The 17,902-nt window shown below is 45.5% G+C and overlaps 1 pseudogene; it reads left to right on the top strand.

Moving 5' to 3' along the window:
- Positions 1-17,652, top strand: part of LOC135532914 (N-acetylglucosamine-6-sulfatase-like) — a 33,668-nt pseudogene extending 16,016 nt beyond the window's left edge.
- Positions 17,653-17,902: the final 250 nt, after the last annotated feature.

The raw sequence follows: 17,902 nt of genomic DNA, 5'->3' as shown, positions 1-17,902 counted from the left end.
TCTCTCTACCGTTTTAGGGGTGGACGTCTCTTCGTTCTCACTACCGTTTTAGGGGTGGACGTCTCTTCGTTCTCACTACCGTTTTAGGGGTGGACGTCTCTTCGTTCTCTCTACCGTTTTAGGGGTGGACGTCTCTTCGTTCTCTCTACCGTTTTAGGGTGGACGTCTCTTCGTTCTCACTACCGTTTTAGGGTGGACGTCTCTTCGTTCTCTCTACCGTTTTAGGGGTGGACGTCTCTTCGTTCTCTCTACCGTTTTAGGGGTGGACGTCTCTTCGTTCTCTCTACCGTTTTAGGGGTGGACGTCTCTTCGTTCTCACTACCGTTTTAGGGGTGGACGTCTCTTCGTTCTCACTACCGCTTTAGGGTGGACGTCTCTTCGTTCTCACTACCGCTTTAGGGGTGGACGTGTCTCGTTCTCACTACCGTTTTAGGGGTGGACGTCTCTTCGTTCTCACTACCGTTTAGGGGTGGACGTCTCTTCGTTCTCACTACCGTTTTAGGGGTGGACGTCTCTTCGTTCTCACTACCGTTTTAGGGGTGGACGTCTCTTCGTTCCCACTACCGTTTTAGGGGTGGACGTCTCTTCGTTCCCACTACCGTTTTAGGGGTGGACGTCTCTTCGTTCCCACTACCGTTTTAGGGGTGGACGTCTCTTCGTTCCCACTACCGTTTTAGGGGTGGACGTCTCTTCGTTCCCACTACCGTTTTAGGGGTGGACGTCTTCGCTCCCACTACCGCTTTAGGGGTGGACGTCTCTTCGCCCCACTACCGTTTTAGGGGTGGACGTCTCTTCGTTCCCACTACCGCTTTAGGGGTGGACGTCTCTTCGTTCCCACTACCGTTTTAGGGGTGGACGTCTCTTCGTTCCCACTACCGTTTTAGGGGTGGACGTCTCTTCGTTCCCACTACCGTTTTAGGGGTGGACGTCTCTTCGTTCCCACTACCGTTTTAGGGGTGGACGTCTCTTCGTTCCCTCTACCGTTTTAGGGGTGGACGTCTCTTCGTTCTCTCTACCGTTTTAGGGGTGGACGTCTCTTCGTTCTCACTACCGTTTTAGGGGTGGACGTTCTCACTACCGTTTTAGGGGTGGACGTCTCTTCGTTCTCTACCCTTTTAGGGGTGGACGTTCTCACTACAGTTTTAGGGGTGACGTGTAGCCTAGCATAGGGACAGTAACCAAAGGTTTTCTGGTTCGAACCCCCGAGACGTTCTTCTCTTGAGCAAGGCAGTTACCCCTAACAATAATGCTTTTCGGGAGCTGATGTCGTTGACGTGGATTAAGGCAGTCCCACGCACCTCAGGGGTTAAATGCTGAAGACACATTTCAGTGCTTTCAGACTAGGTATCCCCTCTCCTTTCCCACTGTCTGATGGCCACGTCTGACCTCTCAACACACTACAGAGACCTACCACTTATTAAGTGCTCTGTCTTTCCCATAATGACCTTCTCCAGGACAAGCACTGGCTGATCAGACAGGCGAAGACTCCCATGACCAACTCCTCTATCGAGTTACTGGACGAGGCCTACAGGAAACGGTTAGTAGTATCTCCTCTTCTCTCTCCCATCTTCTCTCACAACACCCCCCTATCCTTTATGAGTAATAATGTGTCCTTTATGGGTTATAATGTATCCTTTATGAGTTATAATGTATCCTTTATGAGTTATAATGTATCCTTTATGAGTAATAATGTATCCTTTATGAGTTATAATGTATACTTTATGAGTTATAATGTATCCTTTATGAGTTATAATGTATCCTTTGCGTTATAATGTATCCTTTATGAGTAATAATGTATCCTTTATGAGTTATAATGTATCCTTTATGAGTTATAATGTATCCTTTATGAGTTATAATGTATCCCCCCTATCCTTTATGAGTGATAATGTATCCTTTATGAGTTATAATGTATCCCCCTATCCTTTATCGGTTATAATGTGTCCTTTATGAGTTATAATGTATCCTTTATGAGTTATAATGTATCCTTTATGAGTTATAATGTATCCTTTATGAGTTATAATGTGTCCTTTATGAGTTATAATGTGTCCTTTATGAGTTATAATGTATCCTTTATGAGTTATAATGTATCCTTTATGAGTTATAATGTATCCTATGAGTTATAATGTATCCTTTATGAGTTATAATGTATCCTTTATGAGTTATAATGTATCCTTTATGAGTTATAATGTATCCTTTATGAGTTATAATGTATCCTTTATGAGTTATAATGTATCCTTTATGAGTTATAATGTATCCTTTATGAGTTATAATGTATCCTTTATGAGTTATAATGTATCCTTTATGGGTTATAATGTATCCTTTATGGGTTATAATGTATCCTTTATGAGTTATTATGTATCCTTATGAGTTATAATGTATCCTTTATGAGTTATAATGTATCCCCCCTATCCTTTATGAGTTATAATGTATCCTTTATGAGTGATAATGTATCCTTTATGAGTTATAATGTATCCCCCCTATCCTTTATGAGTTATAATGTATCCTCTGAGTGATAATGTGTCCTTTATGAGTAATAATGTATCCTCTGAGTTATGTGTCCTTTATGAGTGATAATGTATCCTTTGAGTTATAATGTATCCTTTATGAGTTATAATGTATCCTTTATGAGTTATAATGTATCCCCCCTATCCTTTATGAGTTATAATGTATCCTCTAAGTTATAATGTGTCCTTTATGAGTGATAATGTATCCCCCCCATCCTTTATGAGTTATAATGTATCCTTTATGAGTTATAATGTATCCTTTATGAGTTATAATGTATCCCCCCTATCCTTTATGAGTTATAATGTATCCTCTAAGTTATAATGTGTCCTTTATGAGTGATAATGTATCCCCCCCATCCTTTATGAGTTATAATGTATCCTTTATGAGTTATAATGTATCCTTTATGAGTAATAATGTATCCTTTATGGGTTATAATGTATCCCCCCTATCCTTTATGAGTTATAATGTATCCTTTATGAGTTATAATGTATCCTTTATGAGTTATAATGTATCCTTTATGAGTTATAATGTATCCCCCCTATCCTTTATGAGTTATAATGTATCCTTTATGAGTTATAATGTATCCTTTATGAGTTATAATGTATCCTTTATGAGTTATAATGTATCCCCCCTATCCTTTATGAGTTATAATGTATCCTTTATGAGTTATAATGTATCCCCCCTATCCTTTATGATTTATAATGTATCCTTTATGAGTTATAATGTATCCTTTATGAGTTATAATGTATCCTTTATGAGTTATAATGTATCCCCCCTATCCTTTATGAGTTATAATGTATCCTTTATGAGTTATAATGTATCCTTTATGAGTTATAATGTATCCCCCCTATCCTTTATGAGTTATAATGTATCCTTTGAGTTATAATGTATCCTTTGAGTTATAATGTATCCTTTATGAGTTATAATGTGTCCTTTATGAGTTATAATGTGTCCTTTATGAGTTCTAATGTATCATTTATGAGTTATAATGTATCCTTTATGAGTTATAATGTATCCCCCTATCCTTTATGAGTAATAATGTGTCCTTTATGAGTTACAATGTATCCTTTATGAGTTATGATGTATCCTTTATGAGTTATAATGTATCCCCCCTATCCTTTGAGTGATAATGTATCCTTTATGAGTTATAATGTATCCCCCCTATCCTTTGAGTTATAATTTATCCTTTATGAGTTCTAATGTATCCTTTATGAGTTATAATGTATCCTTTATGAGTAATAATATATCCTTTATGAGTAATAATGTATCCTTTATGAGTAATAATGTGTCCTTTATGAGTTACAATGTATCCTTTATGGGTTATAATGTGTCCTTTATGAGTTATAATGTATCCTTTATGAGTTATAATGTATCCTTTATGAGTGATAATGTATCCCCCCTATCCTTTATGAGTTATAATGTATCCTTTATGAGTAATAATGTATCCTTTATGGGTTATAATGTATCCCCCCTATCCTTTATGAGTTATAATGTATCCTTTATGAGTTATAATGTATCCTTTATGAGTTATAATGTATCCCCCCTATCCTTTATGAGTTATAATGTATCCTTTATGAGTTATAATGTATCCTTTATGAGTTATAATGTATCCCCCCTATCCTTTATGAGTTATAATGTATCCTTTATGAGTTATAATGTATCCTTTATGAGTTATAATGTATCCCCCCTATCCTTTATGAGTTATAATGTATCCTTTGAGTTATAATGTATCCTTTATGAGTTATAATGTGTCCTTTATGAGTTATAATGTGTCCTTTATGAGTTATAATGTGTCCTTTATGAGTTCTAATGTATCATTTATGAGTTATAATGTATCCTTTATGAGTTATAATGTATCCCCCTATCCTTTATGAGTAATAATGTATCCTTTATGAGTTATAATGTATCCCCCTATCCTTTATGAGTAATAATGTGTCCTTTATGAGTAATAATGTATCCTTTATGAGTAATAATGTGTCCTTTATGAGTTACAATGTATCCTTTATGGGTTATAATGTGTCCTTTATGAGTTATAATGTATCCTTTATGAGTTATAATGTATCCTTTATGAGTTATAATGTTTCCTTTATGAGTTCTAATGTATCCTTTATGAGTTATGTTTCCTTTATGAGTTCTAATGTGTCCTTTATTTACATTTACATTTAAGTCATTTAGCAGACGCTCTTATCCAGAGCGACTTACAAATTGGTGAATTCACCTTCTGACATCCAGTGGAACAGCCACTTTACAATAGTGCATCTAAATCATTAAGGGGGGGGGGGTGGTGAGAAGGATTACTTATCCTATCCTAGGTATTCCTTGAAGAGGTGGGGTTTCAGGTGTCTCCGGAAGGTGGTGATTGACTCCGCTGTCCTGGCGTCGTGAGGGAGTTTGTTCCACCATTGGGGGGCCAGAGCAGCGAACAGTTTTGACTGGGCTGAGCGGGAACTGTACTTCCTCAATGGTAGGGAGGCGAGCAGGCCAGAGGTGGATGAACGCAGTGCCCTTGCTTGGGTGTAGGGCCTGATCAGAGCCTGGAGGTACTGCGGTGCCGTTCCCCTCACAGCTCCGTAGGCAAGCACCATGGTCTTGTAGCGGATGCGAGCTTCAACTGGAAGCCAGTGGAGAGAGCGGAGGAGCGGGGTGACGTGAGAGAACTTGGGAAGGTTGAACACCAGACGGGCTGCGGCGTTCTGGATGAGTTGTAGGGTTTAATGGCACAGGCAGGGAGCCCAGCCAACAGCGAGTTGCAGTAATCCAGACGGGAGATGACAAGTGCCTGGATTAGGACCTGCGCCGCTTCCTGTGTGAGGCAGGGTCGTACTCTGCGGATGTTGTAGAGCATGAACCTACAGGAACGGGCCACCGCCATGATGTTGGTTGAGAACGACAGGGTGTTGTCCAGGATCACGCCAAGGTTCTTAGCGCTCTGGGAGGAGGACACAATGGAGTTGTCAACCGTGATGGCGAGATCATGGAACGGGCAGTCCTTCCCCGGGAGGAAGAGCAGCTCCGTCTTGCCGAGGTTCAGCTTGAGGTGGTGATCCGTCATCCACACTGATATGTCTGCCAGACATGCAGAGATGCGATTCGCCACCTGGTCATCAGAAGGGGGAAAGGAGAAAATTAATTGTGTGTCGTCTGCATAGCAATGATAGGAGAGACCATGTGAGGTTATGACAGAGCCAAGTGACTTGGTGTATAGCGAGAATAGGAGAGGGCCTAGAACAGAGCCCTGGGGGACACCAGTGGTGAGAGCGCGTGGCGAGGAGACAGATTCTCGCCACGCCACCTGGTAGGAGCGACCTGTCAGGTAGGACGCAATCCAAGCGTGGGCCGCGCCGGAGATGCCCAACTCGGAGAGGGTGGAGAGGAGGATCTGATGGTTCACAGTATCGAAGGCAGCCGATAGGTCTAGAAGGATAAGAGCAGAGGAGAGAGAGTTAGCTTTAGCAGTGCGGAGCGCCTCCGTGATACAGAGAAGAGCAGTCTCAGTTGAATGACTAGTCTTGAAACCTGACTGATTTGGATCGAGAAGGTCATTCTGAGAGAGATAGCGGGAGAGCTGGCCAAGGACGGCACGTTCAAGAGTTTTGGAGAGAAAAGAAAGAAGGGATACTGGTCTGTAGTTGTTGACATCGGAGGGATCGAGTGTAGGTTTTTTCAGAAGGGGTGCAACTCTCGCTCTCTTGAAGACGGAAGGGACGTAGCCAGCGGTCAGGGATGAGTTGATGAGCGAGGTGAGGTAAGGGAGAAGGTCTCCGGAAATGGTCTGGAGAAGAGAGAGGTCAAGCGGGCAGGTTGTTGGGCGGCCGGCCGTCACAAGAAGCGAGATTTCATCTGGAGAGAGAGGGGAGAAAGAGGTCAGAGCACAGGGTAGGGCAGTGTGAGCAGAACCAGCGGTATCGTTTGACTTAGCAAACGAGGATCGGATGTCGTCGACCTTCTTTTCAAAATGGTTGACGAAGTCATCTGCAGAGAGGGAGGAGGGGGGAGGGGAGGAGGATTCAGGAGGGAGGAGAAGGTGGCAAAGAGCTTCCTAGGGTTAGAGGCAGATGCTTGGAATTTAGAGTGGTAGAAAGTGGCTTTAGCAGCAGAGACAGAGGAGGACAATGTAGAGAGGAGGGAGTGAAAGGATGCCAGGTCCGCAGGGAGGCGAGTTTTCCTCCATTTCCGCTCGGCTGCCCGGAGCTCTGTTCTGTGAGCTCGCAATGAGTCATCGAGCCACGGAGCAGGAGGAGGACCGAGCCGGCCTGGAGGATAGGGGACATAGAGAGTCAAAGGATGCAGAAAGGGAAGAGAGGAGGGTTGAGGAGGCAGAATCAGGAGAAAGGTTGGAGAAGGTATGAGCAGAGGGAAGAGATGATAGGATGGAAGAGGAGAGAGTAGCGGGGGAGAGAGAGCGAAGGTTGGGACGGCGCGATACCATCCGAGTAGGGGCAGTGTGGGAAGTGTTGGATGAGAGCGAGAGGGAAAAGGATACAAGGTAGTGGTCGGAGACTTGGAGGGGAGTTGCAATGAGGTTAGTGGAAGAACAGCATCTAGTAAAGATGAGGTCGAGCGTATTGCCTGCCTTGTGAGTAGGGGGGGGAAGGTGAGAGGGTGAGGTCAAAAGAGGAGAGGAATGGAAAGAAGGAGGCAGAGAGGAATGAGTCAAAGGTAGACGTGGGGAGGTTAAAGTCGCCCAGGACTGTGAGAGGTGAGCCGTCCTCAGGAAAGGAGCTTATCAATGTATCCTTTTATGAGTTATAATGTATCCTTTATGAGTTATAATGTATCCCCCCTATCCTTTATGAGTTATAATGTATCCTTTATGAGTTATAATGTTTCCTTTATGAGTAATAATGTATCCTTTATGAGTTATAATGTATCCTTTATGGGTTATAATGTATCCTTTATGAGTAATAATGTATCCTTTATGAGTAATAATGTATCCTTTATGAGTTATAATGTATCCTTTATGAGTTATAATGTATCCCCCCCATCCTTTATGAGTTATAATGTATCCCCCCTATCCTTTATGAGTAATAATGTGTCCTTTATGAGTAATAATGTATCCTTTATGAGTAATAATGTATCCTTTATGAGTTATAATGTATCCTTTATGAGTTATAATGTATCCCCCCCATCCTTTATGAGTGATAATGTATCCTTTATGAGTTATAATGTATCCCCCCTATCCTTTATGAGTTATAATGTATCCTTGTATGAGTTATAATGTATCCTTTATGAGTTATAATGTATCCCCCCTATCCTTTATGAGTTATAATGTATCCTTTATGAGTTATAATGTATCCCCCCTATCCTTTATGGGTTATAATGTATCCTTTATGAGTTCTAATGTATCCTTTTATGAGTTATAATGTATCCTTTATGAGTTATAATGTATCCCCCCTATCCTTTATGGGTTATAATGTATCCTTTATGAGTTCTAATGTATCCTTTATGAGTTCTAATGTATCCGTTATGAGTTCTAATGTATCCTTTATGAGTAATAATGTATCCTTTAGGAGTAATAATGTATCCTTTATGAGTTATAATGTATCCTTTATGAGTAATAATGTATCCTTTATGAGTTATAATGTATCCTCTGAGTTATAATGTATCCCCCCTATCCTTTATGAGTTATAATGTATCCTTTATGAGTTATAATGTATCCTTTATGAGTTATAATGTATCCTTTATGAGTTATAATGTATCCTTTATGAGTTATAATGTATCCTTTATGAGTTATAATGTATCCTTTATGAGTTCTAATGCATCCTTTATGAGTTATAATGTATCCTTTATGAGTTCTAATGTATCCTTTATGAGTAATAATGTATCCTTTATGAGTAATAATGTATCCTTTATGAGTAATAATGTATCCTTTATGAGTTATAATGTATCCTTTATGGGTTATAATGTATCCTTTATGAGTTATGTGTCCTTTATGAGTAATAATGTATCCTCTGAGTTACAATGTATCCTTTATGAGTTATAATGTATCCCCCCTATCCTTTATGAGTTATAATGTTTCCTTTATGAGTTCTAATGTATCCTTTATGAGTAATAATGTATCCTTTATGAGTAATAATGTATCCTTTATGAGTAATAATGTGTCCTTTATGAGTAATAATGTATCCTCTGAGTTATAATGTATCCTTTATGAGTTCTAATGCATCCTTTATGAGTGATAATGTATCCTTTATGAGTGATAATGTATCCTTTATGAGTAATAATGTATCCTTTATGAGTTACAATGTATCCTTTATGGGTTATAATGTATCCTTTATGAGTTATGTGTCCTTTATGAGTAATAATGTATCCTCTGAGTTACAATGTATCCTTTATGAGTTATAATGTATCCCCCCTATCCTTTATGAGTTATAATGTTTCCTTTATGAGTAATAATGTATCCTTTATGAGTAATAATGTATCCTTTATGAGTTATAATGTATCCTTTATGGGTTATAATGTATCCTTAATGATTAATAATGTATCCTTTATGAGTAATAATGTATCCTTTATGAGTAATAATGTGTCCTTTATGAGTAATAATGTATCCTTTATGAGTTATAATGTATCCCCCCCATCCTTTATGAGTGATAATGTATCCTTTATGAGTTATAATGTATCCCCCCCATCCTTTATGAGTGATAATGTATCCTTTATGAGTGATAATGTATCCTTTATGAGTGATAATGTATCCTTTATGAGTTATAATGTATCCTTTATGAGTTATAATGTATCCTTTATGAGTTATAATGTGTCCTTTATGAGTTCTAATGTATCCTTTATGATTTCTAATGTATCCTTTATGAGTTATAATGTGTCCTTTATGAGTTGTGTCCTTTATGAGTGATAATGTATCCTTTATGAGTGATAATGTATCCTTTATGAGTAATAATGTATCCTTTATGAGTGATAATGTATCCTTTATGAGTGATAATGTATCCTTTATGAGTGATAATGTATCCTTTATGAGTGATAATGTATCCTTTATGAGTTATAATGTATCCCCCCTATCCTTTGAGTTATAATGTATCCTTTATGAGTGATAATGTATCCTTTATGAGTGATAATGTATCCTTTATGAGTAATAATGTATCCTTTATGAGTGATAATGTATCCTTTATGAGTTATAATGTGTCCTTTATGAGTGATAATGTATCCTTTATGAGTTATAATGTATCCCCCCATCCTTTATGAGTTATAGTGTATCCTTTATGAGTTATAATGTATCCTTTATGAGTGATAATGTATCCTTTATGAGTGATAATGTATCCCCCCTATCCTTTGAGTAATGTTTTCCCCCTCCCCCCCACTAGGTGGCGTACTCTGCTGTCAGTGGATGACCTGGTGGAGAAGGTGGTGAAGAGGTTAGAGGTCAGAGGGGAACTGGACAACACTTACATCATCTTTACCTCAGACAACGGATACCACACAGGTACACAACACACCTGACACAGGTACACAACACACCTGACACAGGTACACAACACACCTGACACAGGTACACAACACACCTGACACAGGTACACAACACACCTGACACAGGTACACAACACACACACATACACTGCCTTCAGAAAAGTAAAGCTCCACCCCTCCTAAGAGGATAGCTACCACTCCGCTGACCCCCCCCCCCCCCCCCAGGTCAGTTCTCTCTCCCCCTGGATACCACTCTGCTGACCCCCCTCTCTCCTCCCACCCCCCAGGTCAGTTCTCTCTCCCCTGGATACCACTCTGCTGACCCCCCCCTCCCTCCTCCCACCCCCCCAGGTCAGTTCTCTCTCCCCCTGGATACCACTCTGCTGACCCCCCTCTCCTCCTCCCACCCCCCAGGTCAGTTCTCTCTCCCCCTGGATACCACTCTGCTGACCCCCCCCCCCTCTCCTCCTCCCACCCCCAGGTCAGTTCTCTCTCCCCCTGGATACCACTCTGCTGACCCCCCCCCCCCCCTCTCCTCCTCCCACCCCCCAGGTCAGTTCTCTCTCCCCCTGGATACCACTCTGCTGACCCCCCCTCCTCCTCCTCCCACCCCCCAGGTCAGTTCTCTCTCCCCCTGGATACCACTCTGCTGACCCCCCCCCCCCTCTCCTCCTCCCACCCCCCAGGTCAGTTCTCTCTCCCCCTGGATACCACTCTGCTGACCCCCCTCCCCCACCCCCCCAGGTCAGTTCTCTCTCCCCCTGGATACCACTCTGCTGACCCCCCCTCCTCCTCCCACCCCCCAGGTCAGTTCTCTCCCCCTGGATACCACTCTGCTGACCCCCCCCTCTCCTCCTCCCACCCCCCCAGGTCAGTTCTCTCTCCCCCTGGATACCACTCTGCTGACCCCCCCTCCCACCCCCCAGGTCAGTTCTCTCTCCCCCTGGATACCACTCTGCTGACCCCCCCCCCCTCCCACCCCCAGGTCAGTTCTCTCTCCCCCTGGATACCACTCTGCTGACCCCCCTCTCCTCCTCCCACCCACCCAGGTCAGTTCTCCCCTGGATACCACTCTGCTGACCCCCCCCTCTCTCCTCCTCCCACCCCCCAGGTCAGTTCTCTCTCCCCCTGGATACCACTCTGCTGACCCCCCCTCTCTCCTCCTCCCACCCCCAGGTCAGTTCTCTCTCCCCCTGGATACCACTCTGCTGACCCCCCTCTCCCTCCTCCCACCCCTCCAGGTCAGTTCTCTCTCCCCCTGGATACCACTCTGCTGACCCCCCTCTCTCCTCCTCCCACCCCCAGGTCAGTTCTCTCTCCCCCTGGATACCACTCTGCTGACCCCCCCCCTCTCCTCCTCCCACCCCCCCAGGTCAGTTCTCTCTCCCCTGGATACCACTCTGCTGACCCCCCTCTCCTCCTCCCACCCCCCAGGTCAGTTCTCTCTCCCCCTGGATACCACTCTGCTGACCCCCCCCTCTCCTCCTCCCACCCCCCAGGTCAGTTCTCTCTCCCCCTGGATACCACTCTGCTGACCCCCCCTCTCTCCTCCTCCCACCCCCCAGGTCAGTTCTCTCTCCCCCTGGATACCACTCTGCTGACCCCCCTCTCCTCCTCCCACCCCCCCAGGTCAGTTCTCTCTCCCCCTGGATACCACTCTGCTGACCCCCCCCCCCCCCTCCTCCTCCCACCCACCCAGGTCAGTTCTCTCTCCCCCTGGATACCACTCTGCTGACCCCCCCCCCCTCCTCCTCCCACCCCCCAGGTCAGTTCTCTCTCCCCCTGGATACCACTCTGCTGACCCCCCCCTCTCCTCCTCCCACCCCTCCAGGTCAGTTCTCTCTCCCCCTGGATACCACTCTGCTGACCCCCCCCCTCTCCTCCTCCCACCCCCCCAGGTCAGTTCTCTCTCCCCCTGGATACCACTCTGCTGACCCCCCCCTCTCTCCTCCTCCCACCCCCCAGGTCAGTTCTCTCTCCCCCTGGATACCACTCTGCTGACCCCCCCCCCTCTCCTCCTCCCACCCCCCAGGTCAGTTCTCTCTCCCCTGGATACCACTCTGCTGACCCCCCCCTCTCTCCTCCTCCCACCCCCCCAGGTCAGTTCTCTCTCCCCTGGATACCACTCTGCTGACCCCCCTCTCTCCTCCTCCCACCCCCCAGGTCAGTTCTCTCTCCCCCTGGATACCACTCTGCTGACCCCCCCCCCCCCTCTCCTCCTCCCACCCCCAGGTCAGTTCTCTCTCCCCCCTGGATACCACTCTGCTGACCCCCCTCTCCTCCTCCCACCCCCCAGGTCAGTTCTCTCTCCCCCTGGATACCACTCTGCTGACCCCCCCTCTCCTCCTCCCACCCCCCAGGTCAGTCCTCTCTCCCCCTGGATACCACTCTGCTGACCCCCCTCTCCTCCTCCCCCCCCCCCAGGTCAGTTCTCTCTCCCCCTGCTGACCCCCCCTCTCCTCCTCCCACCCCTCCAGGTCAGTTCTCTCTCCCCCTGGATACCACTCTGCTGACCCCCCTCTCTCCTCCTCCCACCCCTCCAGGTCAGTTCTCTCTCCCCCTGGATACCACTCTGCTGACCCCCCCCTCCTCCCACCCTCCAGGTCAGTTCTCTCTCCCCCTGGATAAGAGGCAGCTGTATGAGTCTGATATAAGAGTTCCTCTGCTGATCCGAGGGCCCAACATCAAGCCTAACCAGACCACCGGGCTGGCGGTCCAGAACGTTGACCTGGGTCCTACCATCCTGGACATGGCCGGTTACAACATCAGCAAGACTGCCATGGATGGCATGTCCTTTCTGTCTGTACTGGTGAGAACCCACTATACTATATATAACACCTAGTGCAACGTCATGTCCTTCCTGTCTGTACTGGTGAGAACCCACTATACTATATATAACACCTAGTACAACGTCATGTCCTTCCTGTCTGTACTGGTGAGAACCCATACAGAACCCACTATACTATATATAACACCTAGTACAACGTCATGTCCTTCCTGTCTGTACTGGTGAGAACCCACTATACTATATATCACACCAAGTACAACGTCAACGCAGCCTAGTAGCCTAGCACAACGTGGCCCTAGCGCAACGTAGCCTAGCGCAACGTGGCCTGGCGCAGCGTGGCCTAGCGCAACGCAGCCTAGCGCAACGCAGCCTGGCGCAACGCAGCCCTGGCGCAACGCAGCCTGCGCAACGCAGCCTAGCGCAACGCAGCCTAGCAGCCTAGCGCAACGCAGCCTAGCAGCCTGCGCAACGCAGCCTAGTAGCCTGGCGCAACGCAGCCTGGTAGCCTAGCGCAACGCAGCCTAGACATGGTGGCAGTTGTGTGTATTCCTAGCGCAACGCAGCCTGGTAGCCTAGCGCAACGCAGCCTAGTAGCCTAGCGCAACGCAGCCTAGTAGCCTAGCGCAACGCAGCCTGGTGGCCTGCGCAACGCAGCCTAGCAGCCTAGCGCAACGCAGCCTGGCAGCCTAGCGCAACGCAGCCTAGTAGCCTGGCGCAACGCAGCCTAGTAGCCTAGCGCAACGCAGCCTAGTAGCCCCTAGCGCAACGCAGCCTAGACATGGTGGCAGTTGTGTGTATTCTCTGTGACAGGAGGGATCAGTGTTTAACTGGTGTGTGTATTCTCTGTGTCAGGAGGGATCTGTGAACAGCACTACGTGGAGAACAGACTTCCTGGTGGAGTATGAAGGGGGGGTCTAATGTGTCTGATCCCGCCTGCCCCTGCTGGGTCCTGGGGTCTCCGTGTGTTTCCCTGACTGTGTGTGTGAGGACTCCTTCAACAACACGTACGCCTGCGTTCGTACCGTCGCCCCTCTGCCAACCTCCAGTACTGCGAGTTTGATGACAACGAGGTGAAAGGGAGAGAACTGTTTAGTCGCCACGTGTCTGTAGGGATGTGTAGACATGTCTCACCCATAGAAATTCAATGAAGTTCCTGCTTTACTGCTATGGGGACATTCAACATGGCCGCCAGTCCACTTATTATGGCATTGAACTGAATGGGGAACACCAGCTAACACCAGCTAATAACTAACTCTCTCTCTGTGTTCCCCAGGTATTTAACATTACAGTAGACCCCTACCAGCTAACACCAGCTAATAACTAACTCTCTCTCTGTGTTCCCCAGGTGTTTAACATTACAGTAGACCCCTACCAGCTAACACCAGCTAATAACTAACGCTCTCTCTGTGTTCCCCAGGTGTTTAACATTACAGTAGACCCCTACCAGGTCATTAGTAATAACTAACTCTCTCTCTGTGTTCCCCAGGTGTTTAACATTACAGTAGACCCCTACCAGCTAACACCAGCTAATAACTAACTCTCTGTGTTCCCCAGGTGTTTAACATTACAGTAGACCCCTACCAGCTAACACCAGCTAATAACTAACTCTCTCTCTGTGTTCCCCAGGTGTTTAACATTACAGTAGACCCCTACCAGCTAACACCAGCTAATAACTAACGCTCTCTCTGTGTTCCCCAGGTGTTTAACATTACAGTAGACCCCTACCAGCTAACACCAGCTAATAACTAACGCTCTCTCTGTGTTCCCCAGGTGTTTAACATTACAGTAGACCCCTACCAGCTAACACCAGCTAATAACTAACTCTCTCTCTGTGTTCCCCAGGTGTTTAACATTATAGTAGACCCCTACCAGGTCATTAGTAATGACTAACTCTCTCTCTGTGTTCCCCAGGTGTTTGTAGAGGTGTATAACATAACAGTTGACCCCTACCAGGTCATTAGTAATAACTAACTCTCTCTCTGTGTTCCCCAGGTGTTTGTAGAGGTGTATAACATAACAGTTGACCCCTACCAGGTCATTAGTAATGACTAACTCTCTCTCTGTGTCCCCAGGTGTTTGTAGAGGTGTATAACATAACAGTTGACCCCTACCAGCTCATTAACCTGGCTAAGACCATCGACCAGGAAGTCCTGGAGAAGATGAACCACAGACTGATGATGCTCCAGTCCTGTTCTGGACAGTCCTGTAGGACCCCTGGGGTCTACGATACACGGTATGCACGGTACACTGACCATCCACCCAGCCCCAACCCCCCCTCTCCTCTCTACAGACCACCCAGAACTAACCACCCCTCTGTTCTTCTCTCTGCAGATATACGTTTGCCCCTGAGCTGATGTTCAGTAACAGGAGCCCCCGGAGCACCAGGCTGAGACGGGCCTGAAATGAGAAGAGGAGAGGAGGCTGTCTGAGCCTGTGCTGCTGTTCCCTAGTGTCTGAGACCTCAGCCCTGTAGGGGTCAGGGTTGGAGGGGGACCTCTGTAAACTCCACACTACAGCACTTTTAACAGTCTGTACACAACACCCCCCCCCGTCTACCCTGTGTTTGGACACAGTATCACCCATTGATTGGTTATTTTAAGACATTGTTTGACTGATTTTAATTTTACATGTTTGTTAATTACGTGAGGAAAATCAATTACCTCAAATCAGCTGTTTTTCAAATAATTAACAAGTCTTGACCTGCTACAGTAGGACTAGAAACCATTCCTCTTTCTCTCAGTATAGGACTAGAAACCATTCCTCTTTCTCCCTGTAGGACTAGAAACCATACCTGTTGTTCCTCTTTCTCCCAGTAGGACTAAAAACCATACCTGTTGTTCCTCTTTCTCTCAGTAGGACTAGAAACCGTTCCTCTTTCTTCCAGTAGGACTAGAAACCATTCCTGTTGTTCCTCTTTCTCCCAGTAGGACTAAAAACCATACCTGTTGTTCCTCTTTCTCTCAGTAGGACTAGAACCCATTCCTCTTTCTTCCAGTAGGACTAGAAACCATTCCTGTTGTTCCTCTTTCTCCCAGTAGGACTAAAAACCATACCTGTTGTTCCTCTTTCTCTCAGTAGGACTAGAAACCATTCCTGTTGTTCCTCTTCCTCCCAGTAGGACTAAAAACCATTCCTGTTGTTCCTCTTCCTCCCAGTAGGACTAAAAACCATACCTGTTGTTCCTCTTTCTCTCAGTAGGACTAGAAACCGTTCCTCTTTCTCCCTGTAGGATTGGAAACCATTCCTGTTGTTCCTCTTTCTCCCAGTAGGACTAAAAACCATACCTGTTGTTCCTCTTTCTCTCAGTATAGGACTAGAAACCATTCCTCTTTCTCCCTGTAGGACTAGAAACCATACCTGTTGTTCCTCTTTTTCCCAGTAGGACTAGAAACCATTCCTGTTGTTCCTCTTTTTCCCAGTAGGACTAGAAACCATACCTGTTGTTCCTCTTTCTCTCAGTAGGACTAGAAACCATTCCTGTTGTTCCTCTTTCTCCCAGTAGGACTAGAAACCATTCCTGTTGTTCCTCTTTCTCCCAGTAGGACTAAAAACCATACCTGTTGTTCCTCTTTCTCTCAGTAGGACTAGAAACCGTTCCTCTTTCTCCCTGTAGGATTGGAAACCACTTCCTGTTGTTCCTCTTTCTCCCAGTAGGACTAGAAACCATTCCTGTTGTTCCTCTTTCTCCCAGTAGGACTAGAAACCATTCCTGTTGTTCCTCTTTCTCCCAGTAGGACTAGAAACCATACCTGTTGTTCCTCTTTCTCTCAGTAGGACTAGAAACCATTCCTCTTTCTCTCAGTATAGGACTAGAAACCATTCCTGTTGTTCCTCTTTCTCCCTGTAGGACTAGAAACCATTCCTGTTGTTCCTCTTTCTCCCAGTAGGACTAGAAACCATTCCTGTTGTTCCTCTTTCTCCCAGTAGGACTAAAAACCATACCTGTTGTTCCTCTTTCTCTCAGTAGGACTAGAAACCATTCCTCTTTCTCTCAGTAGGACTAGAAACCATTCCTCTTTCTCTCAGTATAGGACTAGAAACCATTCCTCTTTCTCCCTGTAGGACTAGAAACCATACCTGTTGTTCCTCTTTTTCCCAGTAGGACTAGAAACCATACCTGTTGTTCCTCTTTTTCCCAGTAGGACTAGAAACCATACCTGTTGTTCCTCTTTTTCCCAGTAGGACTAGAAACCATTCCTGTTGTTCCTCTTTCTCCCAGTAGGACTAGAAACCATTCCTGTTGTTCCTCTTTCTCCCTGTAGGACTAGAAACCATTCCTCTTTCTCCCTGTAGGACTAGAAACCATTCCTGTTGTTCCTCTTTCTCCCAGTAGGACTAAAAACCATACCTGTTGTTCCTCTTTCTCTCAGTAGGACTAGAAACCATTCCTATTGTTCCTCTTTCTCCCTGTAGGACTAGAAACCATTCCTCTTTCTCCCTGTAGGACTAGAAACCATTCCTGTTGTTCCTCTTTCTCCCAGTAGGACTAGAAACCATACCTGTTGTTCCTCTTTCTCCCAGTAGGACTAGAAACCATTCCTATTGTTCCTCTTTCTCCCTGTAGGACTAGAAACCATTCCTCTTTCTCCCAGTAGGACTAGAAACCATTCCTGTTGTTCCTCTTTCTCCCAGTAGGACTAAAAAACATACCTGTTGTTCCTCTTTCTCTCAGTAGGACTAGAAACCGTTCCTCTTTCTCCCTGTAGGATTGGAAACCACTTCCTGTTGTTCCTCTATCTCCCAGTAGGACTAAAAACCATACCTGTTGTTCCTCTTTCTCTCAGTAGGACTAGAAACCATTCCTCTTTCTCTCAGTATAGGACTAGAAACCATTCCTCTTTCTCCCTGTAGGACTAGAAACCATACCTGTTGTTCCTCTTTTTCCCAGTAGGACTAGAAACCATTCCTGTTGTTCCTCTTTTTCCCAGTAGGACTAGAAACCATACCTGTTGTTCCTCTTTTTCCCAGTAGGACTAGAAACCATACCTGTTGTTCCTCTTTTTCCCAGTAGGACTAGAAACCATTCCTGTTGTTCCTCTTTCTCCCAGTAGGACTAGAAACCATTCCTGTTGTTCCTCTTCCTCCCAGTAGGACTAGAAACCATTCCTATTGTTCCTCTTTCTCCCTGTAGGACTAGAAACCATTCCTCTTTCTCCCTGTAGGACTAGAAACCATTCCTGTTGTTCCTCTTTCTCC

Source organism: Oncorhynchus masou, unplaced genomic scaffold (genome assembly GCF_036934945.1).
Source record: "Oncorhynchus masou masou isolate Uvic2021 unplaced genomic scaffold, UVic_Omas_1.1 unplaced_scaffold_2107, whole genome shotgun sequence".
Lineage (NCBI taxonomy): Eukaryota > Metazoa > Chordata > Actinopteri > Salmoniformes > Salmonidae > Oncorhynchus > Oncorhynchus masou.
This window is presented reverse-complemented; position numbering and strand designations above follow the sequence as displayed.